Raw genomic sequence first — 11,716 nt, forward strand, 5'->3', positions numbered from 1 at the left:
ATTGAGTGGCATTATATAAAATTAGTGATATGGAATCCTCATTTTCTTTTTCATACCTGTCCTCATATTTGTAAAAACTGAAATAATTGTGAGTAGTAACTTTGAGACTATGCTGCCTTATGTATTGTTCTGTAGAAGACTTCTGTAAGTGTATGTAAGTACTCCAATCAATGTTTATAATTTATTTAGTTAGCATCTCTGTGCCTTCCTTCATAATGATGACATTTTATTTGAAATAGTGTACATATTTAGTTTAAAGACAAGAAACCAAAACTTAAAAAGACATGGAAACGTAAAGTTTTATTGTACATGAATTTAACACCTATCAATAAAGGACCAAACAATGAAAAGATAACACATTTAATTAAAAGTGTTCAAACAAGAAATTATGCAACATGGAATTAACCTACTGTTGATTATTGTACTTAGTATATTTATTTTGGTTTAGTTTTATAATGGTTGACTTCCATAACTAATGCTTTATCTACAGCTGTTGTGAGATACAAAGTCTACATATGATATAATTAAATGACTGATTTCAATTACGTGTTTTGTTTTATTTTAAGTACCTGTCAACTTAGCTGTTACGTCACATATTTATTTTAACAAACAGCAGAATGTTACTTCGGGGCTCTGGTACTTATTATTACCAACAGCTTTTAGAATTCTCACAATGGTTCATATTTTGTTTAAGATAACCCATCATCAGTTTCCTGACATAAGAGGCATATACGTAAATGAACTTCAATAAACATATTTGATTATTGTGTTTATTATGATCAGATTCTTGGTTACTCTGCTGTGACATATCAGGTACCTTTCCAAGAACTGTTTTTCCATCAGAACTTCCGTGTGCCTATCATGGAGGTTCCCAGTGCAAAATCAGTAACTATAATTTTTTGATGAATTACTTGCTTAAGCAATTAAAAACTATGATATGGATTCATGTGCAAGTCAAACAACTTCACACAAATCAGTTACTAGAGGGATGTAAGTACAGTTTTGAAATGTAATCTGACAAAACCTTGTTCAAGACAATGCCAGTGAATGTTGGGATTGACACTAGGTTTTCCTTTTTAGTTTATTTATGTTATTTTGCATGTGCTGACTTTAATCATTTGTTTAGTATTAGCTAATCAGTAATGCTGTGGATTTCCAAACTCCCAGAAACTTCAGGGAATTGGGAGAGAGAGTGAGTGAGTGCGTGAGTGAGTAAGTGAGTGGGAGGGGTGGGGGAGGGGAGGGGAATGTGTGCTTTTCTGATATGTATAAAAACTGTAATGATGGTGTGAGTGTTAGCAACAGAGGGGAGGAGTTAAAGTGGTTGTCAGGATTAAGGGCGAATGGAGAGTGGAAGGTTGCTGGTTGGAATATGTCTAGAAGACTCACGTAATTTCTGATTATGAGCCCCAGTTTGCCCTGATGAATGATTTTGACATACATGTCAGCTATTTTGATCTCTCTGTTTATCACTTTGATTTACGCCCAACCGTTACAGTCACCCTGTCCATCATTGTACTGATGTGTTGTTTGTGCTTTCTCTTTATTGAGAAAACTAGCTGAGTACCCAGTGTTGCCTGGGTACAGTTTTTATTCCAATCTTTCATTAGTCCATCCCCTCTCACTTTCCATCTCCTCCTCTCCCCTCTGTCCATCTGCTCTTTCTCCTTCTGCCCATATCCTACTCCACCCTCTCTGTACATATCCCTCTCCCTCCTCTCTGCACCTCTCCCCTCCCCCCTATGTTCAGCTCCTCCTTCCTCCTCTGTCTGTCCATCAGCTGCTCCCTCCGCCGCCCCCCCCCCCCAGTTATATTATACACTCACCGTAATAGAAGGTTGCTAGTTCTTACACCCACAGGATTTATTTGCAGGTGATAAGTAATATGTGAATGAAGTTTGGCTGAAATATATCCACGGGTTTGCAGGATCTTTTTACCTATGGCTTTGCGCACATGTGCATGTGACACATATTTCACCTGTATCTCAAGTGAATTTCATCTTGCAGTTTCATTTTCAAGCCACTCAGTGTTTATAAGGTCATATATCTTGAACTCTGTGTCGTGCAGTGATACAATTTTGTGGGTACATCCAGTGGTGTATGTAGATACTGTCTGCATAATTTGTTACAAATGAAGTTACAATAAATTAAAAGATTATGCGTGCTGCAACATGAACAATGAAAATGTAGTAAGCAATAAACTGTTTTCCTTTCATCATTTTGTGGAAGGTGTGAGTGAGAAAAAGTATTGTAAAGACTACCTTCAAGAGGTAGGCTATTCTTGCCCCCACAGTGGTTATTTCCACACATGAAGTAATATATGAACCAAATGAGCTTGCAATAGAAGATACGTTTTCCACATTATCAAAGGTGGACAAGTGCTCATAGCTTGTAAAATATGCATTTTTATGTCCATATTTGTTACACACACACACACACACACACACACACACACTCTCTCTCTCTCTCTCTCTCTCTCTCTCTCTCTCTCTCTCTCTCTCTCTCTCTCTCTTCCCCCCCCCCCCCCCCCCCCCCACACACACACACAAAGTTTGTGGAGGGAATTTAGTTGCACCCTGTACAATGCAATTCACAAGAAGTACATTGTAAGTGCTTTGTATTGGATGGAGAAAGTGGCAGAACACACAGATACATCATAGTATGTAAGTTAACATTATGTTTTGATGAATGGCATGGATGCCACATTTTGCTTGAGACTGATTTATTTCAGTTACAGCAATACATCAGCCATTGTCTTCAACCCTCAGTGCATAGACATGCAACCCTCCAAACATTTCAAGATGATTTTGCAATTTGTTGTTGAAATGGGTACTGTTTTTCTCAATGTGTCTCAATACATTTTTCTTCATTGTGTATCTATTGCAATGGCTACTACTTACCCAGTAGCTTGCATTTTCACTTTCATTGAAAAGTTTACTCATTAATTTTATCAATGCTGAGAGACACAAGGGCACATTTTTGCTGACTTAATTTCACTTCTTGTAGTTCATAATTATGGTGGTGTAACTTTGGGCAATCAGGAGCATTACAATCTTGTAGTTTATAATAAGAGAACAAAGTACTCGCTGTAGTCTTCAATTAGTCTTCAGTTGCTTACTCATGTTGTTATACAGTTACGCATAGTAAAATATGATGGATAGGGACTGTGCCTGCTTATGGAGGATGGTCAGGTGTGGGTACTGGCCACATGTGTGCAGAGTTGTGCCTCAATGCTTTAGCAAAAAATGCAAAGTGCAAATCATCTGAGACAACAGAAACCATCTCTTCCAGTGAGTATGGGGCAGATCTCCCTGAAAGTTTGAGACCAGCAAATGTTAGGCAGATAAGGAACCTTTTAGGGAAATAGCTGGCACATATAGTAAAGTACAGAGTGCACTCACATCAATATGTTTCCCACAGGTCTCATCTGAGATACAGTGGAAGCTCTGCTATCAGCTATTGACAGCATAGGATGCAACTGTATAAAGCCAAAATAAAACTCAGGATGTAATGTGAGAGACATTTAGTGAATATTGGCTACTGGCCTTACAAATATTTTGTGTAATGTTAATAATGAGATCAAAGACATCTATATAGATGCTCAGTAACCATACTGGCACTGAAAAGAGGGTGAGACAGTGATGGCTGAAATACTGAATTTGGTATTTGGAAATTGTATCACTAATGAATATATTATTGTTTTAGGAGTTCCAAAATGATAGAAATTGAGCTAAAAGACAACAGGCTGTAATAACAATTAAAATCACTGTACAAAGCAATGCAAGCTACTCCTGGTAAGTTATGTACAATATAAGATATACAGTAGTTTAGGTGAAAAAATACTTGCTTACCTTCTAGCAGCAGTTTGATAGTTTACTTCAACAACAAGGCATTGCATTACAAATGAGTGAAAAAGATCCCTATTATACCTGTCTTCAGTAAGGGATGTCAGACAGATGTACATGTGAATGCACATATGACTAGTGCTGCCACTTGTGGCTGTTTACGATACTAACTAATGCTGCAACTGGAAGACTGTACATTGTACTATTCAGACTAGCATACCTTAGATAATGTTGACTCGGGTACAGCTGACTGTCAGCTATCAGTGCCATACATTTTCAAATAACGTGAAGGATTGAACATGGTGGACAACAATTCGAAATTGCAATTACATGACACACAGAGGAAATGCATGAAAGAGAGAGTGAACGTTATGCACTTTGTTGTGGAAGCTGAAAGGTTGTCAAACACTGTGAAACTCGTGGATTATAAATGCTATGAAGAGAGACTACAAGGTGTTTCGGACTGGCTCACCAAACTAGATGGGGGGTTCCACGACCTATTAGATGATGACAGATATGAGGCAGATGTTCACAAATCCAATGGTTATATAGGCACTGTGAAACACACTATTTCATGAAAGGCACACAAAGTAAAGGAACAGCATACAAAATGTGTAAAAAAATTTAAAAATTTCTGATATCCACTATAATACAGCACATAAAAACGAATGTTCCTTCAACTTCAGTAAGACTTCCAATGATCGAGTTTGAGCCCTTTTCAGGTGATTTGAAGACATGAGCACAGTTCTGGGAGCAGTTTGATCAGTCTGTTGACAAGGACAGCTACTGCCAATAAATGTATATTTCTTTGTGGTAGAAGGTGTTGCAGTGATGGCTGAGACATATGCAGAAACAAAGAGGATCCTCCAATCTCATTATGGCAACAAGGATTGGATAGCTGAGGCCCATCCACATTACATAGAAGTCATAAAACCTATTCAGCTGGCCATTCCAGAGGAACTCAATTCAACATTTATTGAGTGCCAGTGATGATGTATTCAAGCTCTCTGGGCTCTTGGGCAAGATGTGAATGGATACAGATGAGTCAACACACAGAAAATTCTTCATGCTTTTTTGGATGACATATGACCCCACTGGATAATTCACACTGATATGGGGCAATCTGAGGAGGCCATTTTGCAGCTGATGAAATTCCTGAGTGAGGAAGTGGATGAGACACTTAACATGCGGAAGAAACATGGTGATCTTTCCACTCCCATTGCACTCCACATGCACACAAAATCTAAAAGACCAACCCTGAAAGGTACTAGAGTACAAGAACCATTAAATGCCCTATGTAGATCTTGTGATCCATAGGGGCTCAAGACACTAAGAAGATCATATGAGTCAGTGATTGAATAGATAAAATGAAATGAGTGAACAGATGCTTTCTTTGTCTCCACCATAGGCATATAGTCTCAGATTGCAGGAGGAAGGGAAAGACCCACTGAGCTAATTGTAGAAACCTGCATGATAAGTCCATTTCTGATGAAGGAAAGGATACTAAGACTGCTGTGGCTCACAAAAGCATTACTTCCAAGAGAAAAATAGCTGTTGCTCCCACAGATACACGTACCTTCAGACAGTGCAATGAGCATCTCAGGACCTAAGGGACTAAGTAGGACAAGTTACTGACTGAAAATTTGAAACTGAAAACTGTAGATTGACAAGAATTAACTGTTTATTCATTTGAGTCAAAGCCTTCACCCTAGAGCCACTCCAAATGTGTTCAGTTTAATATGATGGGGCTTTGGAAGAATTTTCTGGTGCCACTCATTGCATCTGACAGTCTTCTTATGATTTCACACCAGCCACCTGTTTCACATCATCTAAAGAGTTTATCATAAGTCCATAATATTATGCTAGCACACCAAAAAGTGACTCAATGAAAGATATCCCCATGGAGATTCTCATCGAAAATGATTTTTTTTTTTTGGGGGGGGGGGGGGGGGGGCGGCGGAAGTAGTGAAGGATGGTCTGCCTGTATGCATATCTGAATCTTTGGTGTTAGTTCCTTCACTGCTAGGCTGGATACTTAGTGTGAACAAATCAGGAGCCTGTGTGCATACAGTGGTGGTGAATTTTGTTCATTTTGACTGCTCTTCCCTTCCCCTGAATAAAAACTTCAGACACTTTTGGGACATCAAGATTATAGGGATTACTAACAATCAAGATCAATCTGTGAACAATGAGGTCTTGAGAATTCTTGAGTTCAGAGCATCCTTCAGTATAAAAGACCAATGAGCAATGGTTTCACTTGCCAAAAGAAATGATAAAACTCTTCCGAGTAATAGACTGATTGCAGAGAAATGTCGCCAACCACCTGAGGACAAGATTTCAATGTCAAGAAGCCCTTAAGCAAATGTACTGTGACTTAATGCTAGACTATATTATTAAGGGGCAAGTAGAGGTTATGCGCTCAACTGTCAGAGGAGCCACTATTTTATCTTTCTCATCATGCAGCGAGGAAAGAGAAATGAGGGAAGACTAAGTGAAGGATGCATCATCTCACAAAAATGATGTAGTACAGGCAGGACCAAATCTATTACCTGAGATCCCCAATATTTTGCTGTGACTCAGACAACATTCCATTGACATTGTCACAGACGGTACTTGTACTGCTACTGAACAAAGAACAAAAAAAGACTTAAACACATTCTTCTGGTTCAGGACTAACTGCAACAAAATGGGAAATCTTCAAAAGATGGATGACATGCACCATAGGGTGGTGGGGTTTCGTGTTCCGCTGGATAGGTCAGTAGTCCACTACACCCAGCAGTCGGCTACATGGGTAGCAGGGGCTGTGTGGTGTGGACTGGGCAGTTTTTTTAGGTTAGATGACCTTGGGAAAGTACAGAAAGGGCAACAGCCTCAAAGGGTGCGGGGCAAAATCAGAACATGCGGGGACCAAGCAGCAATTGGTATTGTAATTGTAAACTGTCGAAGCTGCGTTGGTAAAGTACCGGAACTTCAATCACTGATAGAAAGCACCGAAGCTGAAATCGTTGTAGGTACAGAAAGCTGGCTGAAGCCAGAGATAAATTCTGCCAAAATTTTTACAAAGGCACAGATGGTGTTTAGAAAGGACAGATTGCATGCAACCGGTGGTGGCGTGTTTGTTGCTGTTAGTAGTAGTTTATCCTGTAGTGAAGTAGAAGTGGATAGTTCCTGTGAATTATTATGGGTGGAGGTTACACTCAACAACCGAGCTAGGTTAATAATTGGCTCCTTTTACCGACCTCCCGACTCAGCTGCATTAGTGGCAGAACAACTGAGAGAAAATCTGGAATACATTTTACATAAATTTCCTTAGCATGTTATAGTCTTAGGTGGAGATTTCAATTTACCAGATGTAGACTGGGACACTCAGATGTTTAGGATGGGTGGTAGGGACAGAGTATCGAGTGACATTATACTTAGTGCATTATCCGAAAATTGCCTCGAGCAATTAAACAGAGAACCGACTCATGGAGATAACGTCTTGGACCTACTGATAACAAACAGACCCGAACTTTTCGACTCTGTAAGCACAGAAGAGGGAATCAGTGATCATAAGACCATTGTAGCATCCCTGAATATGGAAGTAAATAGGAATATAAAAAAAGGGAGGAAGGTTTATCTGTTTAGCAAGAGTAATAGGAGGCAGATTTCAGACTACCTAACAGATCAAAACAAATATCTGTTCCTACACTGACAATGTTGAGTGTTTATGGAAAAAGTTCAAGGCAATTGTAAAATGCGATTTAGACAGGTACGCGCCAAGTAAAACTGTGAGGGATGGGAAAAACCCACCGTGGTTCAACAACAAAGTTAGGAAACTACTGCAAAAGCAAAGAGAGCTTCACTGCAAGTTTAAACGTAGCCAAAGCCTCTCAGACACACAGAAGCTAAACAATGTCAAAGTTAGCGTAAGGAGGGCTATGCGTGAAGCGTTCAGTGAATTCGAAAGTAAAATTCTATGTACTGACTTGACAGAAAATCCTAGGAAGTTCTGGTCTTATGTTAAATCAGTAAGTGGATCAAAACAGCATATCCAGACACACTGGGATGATGATGGCATTGAAACAGAGGATGACATGCTTAAAGCTGAAATACTAAACACCTTTTTCCAAAGCTGTTTCACAGAGGAAGACCGCACTGCAGTTCCTTCTCTAAATCCCTGCACGAACGAAGAAAAGGCTGACATTGAAATAAGTGTCCAAGGAATAGAAAAGCAACTGAAATCAATCAACAGAGGAAAGTCCACTGGACCTGATGGGATACCGATTCGATTCTACACAGAGTACGCGAAAGAACTTGCCCCCCTTCTAACAGCCGTGTACCCCAAGTCTCTAGATGAACGGAAAGTTCCAGATGATTGGAAAAGAGCACAGGTAGTCCCAGTTTTCAAGAAGGGTTGTCGAGCAGATGTGCAAAACTATAGGCCTATATCTCTGACATTGATCTGTTGCAGAATTTTAGAACATGTTTTTTGCTCACATATCATGTCATTTCTGGAAACCCAGAATCTACTCTGTAGGAATCAACATGGATTCCAGAAACAGCGATTGTGTGAGACCCAACTCGCTTTATTTGTTCATGAGACCCAGAAAATATTAGATACAGGCTCCCAGGTAGATACCATTTTCCTTGACTTCCGGAAGGTGTTCGATACAGTTCCACACTGTCACCTGATAAACAAAGTCAGAGCCTACGGAATATCAGACCAGCTGTGTGGCTGGAGTGAAGAGTTTTTAGCAAACAGAACACAGCATGTTGTTCTCAATGGAGAGACGTCTACAGACGTTAAAGTAACCTCTGGCGTACCACATGGGAATGTTATGGGACCATTGCTTTTCACAATATATATAAATGACCTAGTAGATAGTGTAGGAAGTTCCATGTGGCTTTTCGCGGATGATGCTGTAGTATACAGAGAAGTTACAGCATTAGAAAATTGCAGCGAAATGCAGGAAGATCTGCAGCGGATAGGCACTTGGTGCAGGGAGTGGCAACTGACCCTTAACATAGACAAATGTAATGTATTGTGAATACATAGAAAGAAGGATCCTTTATTGTATGATTATATGATAGCGGAACAAACACTGGTAGCAGTTACTTCTGTAAAATATCTGGGAGTAAGTGTACGGAACGATTTGAAGTGGAATGATCATATAAAATTAATTGTTGGTAAGGCAGGTGCCAGGTTGAGAGTCATTGGGAGAGTGCTTAGAAAATGTAGTCCATCAACAAAGGAGGTGGCTTACAAAACACTCGTTCGACCTGTACTTGAGTATTGCTCAACAGTGTGGGATCCGTACGAGGTCGGATTGACAGAGGAGATAGAGAAGATCCAAAGAAGAGCGGCGCGTTTCGTCACAGGGTTATTTGGTAACCGTGATAGCGTTAAGGAGATGTTTAGCAAACTCAAGTGGCAGACTCTTCAAGAGAGGCGCTCTGCATCGCAGTGTAGCTTGCTGTCCAGGTTTCAAGAGGATGCGTTTCTGGATGAGGTATTGAATATATTGCTTCCCCCTACTTATACCTCCTGAGGACATCACAAATGTAAAATTAGAGAGATTTGAGCACACACGGAGGCTTTCCGGCAGTCATTCTTCCTGCGAACCATACGTGAGTGGAACAGGAAAGGGAGGTAATGACAGTGGCATGTAAAGTGCCCTTCGCCACACACCGTTGGGTGGCTTGCAGAGTATAAATGTAGATGTAGATGAATGCAATACTGCTGCACCAGGCTCCTATTTGGCCTGACATGCAACCCATTTTTTTTCTCTGCAACTCTAAGAGAACGTACTGACAATGACATGAAATGATTTTCCACTGTGACACCTGTTATAAACATGAATACGTACATGGAAGACTTTGGAATCATCATTTATTATGAAATAGTAGCCCTAATGAAATTGATCAGCCTTCCCTTATTGAATGGGCTACCAACTCTGTACAACTTAAACTGTTTCAAACTCTGAAGGATGAGAACCCCACCCACAGACTCAAATATTAGGTGTACACTGGAACACTGTGGATTGCTTCTGTATCAGTTCCAATGAAACCACCAGGAAGTCATCAGAGGAGCCACCCACCAAACAACAGCTCTTGCAGTTTTTGGCTAGGTTCTATGATCCACATGGACTGTCCTCTCTTGTCTCTCTTGCTGGAAAATTGTTATTCTAGATCATATGGTGCAGGGGAATTGGCTTGGATGAACTCATGCCCTGGGACCTAGGAGCACAATGACACACTTGGATATGTAGCTTACCAGCAGTGTCACTGTATCGCCAGATGGCTAGCCACAGTGCATGGAAGAGATACTGAGGTGCACGTAATCTGTGATGCATCTGAAAATGTATATGAAGCAGCTCTGTATGTTTATCCAGTGTTAGAGAATAATGTCTTAACTTGTTCAGTCTGTAGCAAGAACTGAACTGTCCCAGTTAAGAAGATGACTTTGCCACAGTTTGAACTTTTAGTAGCTGTATTAGGAACCCAAGTACTATGTTACTTGTCCCACACGACAGAACTTAAAATTGCTCTTGTGATATTGTGGACAGATGCTAAAGTCACACTAAGTTGGATTTGCTGTGATCCAAAAAGATAGAAGAGCTTCATTTGTAATCGTGTGACAGACAAGACAACCCAGTTGATCACCTTTCTCAAGAGCTCCTTAGCCAAATACATACCCAGGAAATTTGTTGGCATGGACTAACTTGACTTGCATGCCTTCCTCAGTCTTGGCCAACTAACACTCTGACAGTGGATTATCTACCTCCTGAGGAGAGGTTGAAGAACCACCACAGTCAAGTTGTGGCAATATCTACACTACTGACCAGCCTCATGAACCTATCTAATTTCAGTCCATATTGGAGCCTCATTCACATCGCAACATGGACTTGACATTTTCTACACAACATTCATGAGAAGGGGAAATCTTTGAGACATCTTACAGCTGCCCAAATGTATTGAATACAAATAGTCCAAAGAGAATCCTTTGCCAGAGAACTACACACACTGCAAAATAACTTGCCACTACCAAGAGAATAAAAAGTCACATGGCACAATCCTTTCATGGAAGATGGACTGATATGCCTAGGAGGTCAACTGCAGTGCACTAGCTCTGATAGGGAACAAATTCATCTGGTACTCCTTCACAGTTCCTACCATTTCACACAACTGGTTATTCAAGAGACACACATCCACCTTCATCGTTTTGGTGTTTGTCGTGTACTGTCCAAATACCAAAATGAATTTTGCATCCTCAGAGCTCTTCAGGCAATCAAAGGAATACTAGGTCCTTGCTTCATGTGTAAGATCCTGAAGATCCCATGAGGGCAACAATTTGAAACACTATTGGCATCTGAACTAGTTAGACCTGCTAAACCATTTGCTGTAATGGGGATAGACTTTGCTGGACCACTACTTATGAAAGTGGAAAGAGAAGTGCACAAGTCACGTATCACTCTTTCTGCATGTGCTAACACATGAGCAATGCACTTTTGAACTCTGTACAGTCTTGCCAATAGATAAGTTTCTCATGGCACTCCAGGAATTCTTTGGAAGACCTGAACCACCACACACAATTTACACAGACAATGCAAAAATATTCCACGCTGCAGACATGGAACTAGCACAACGATGAGAGGTGTTAACTACCACAAAGACTTGCCCGTCATGGTATTGCATAGAAATTCATTACCTTGCAAGCAGCTTGTTAGAGGGGATGGGGGGAAATAATGGTGGGCACAATAAGGCATTGCCAGTAGAAGATATTGGGATTTGCAAGGTTCAGTGAGGAACAATTGAACACCACCTCAATTAGTATTGAAGTCACTGTGAACTCTAATGTCTGTCACACAAGGAGACAATGTAAATGCATT

The sequence above is a fragment of the Schistocerca nitens genome, chromosome 3, assembly GCF_023898315.1.
Source record: "Schistocerca nitens isolate TAMUIC-IGC-003100 chromosome 3, iqSchNite1.1, whole genome shotgun sequence".
NCBI classification, from domain to species: domain Eukaryota; kingdom Metazoa; phylum Arthropoda; class Insecta; order Orthoptera; family Acrididae; genus Schistocerca; species Schistocerca nitens.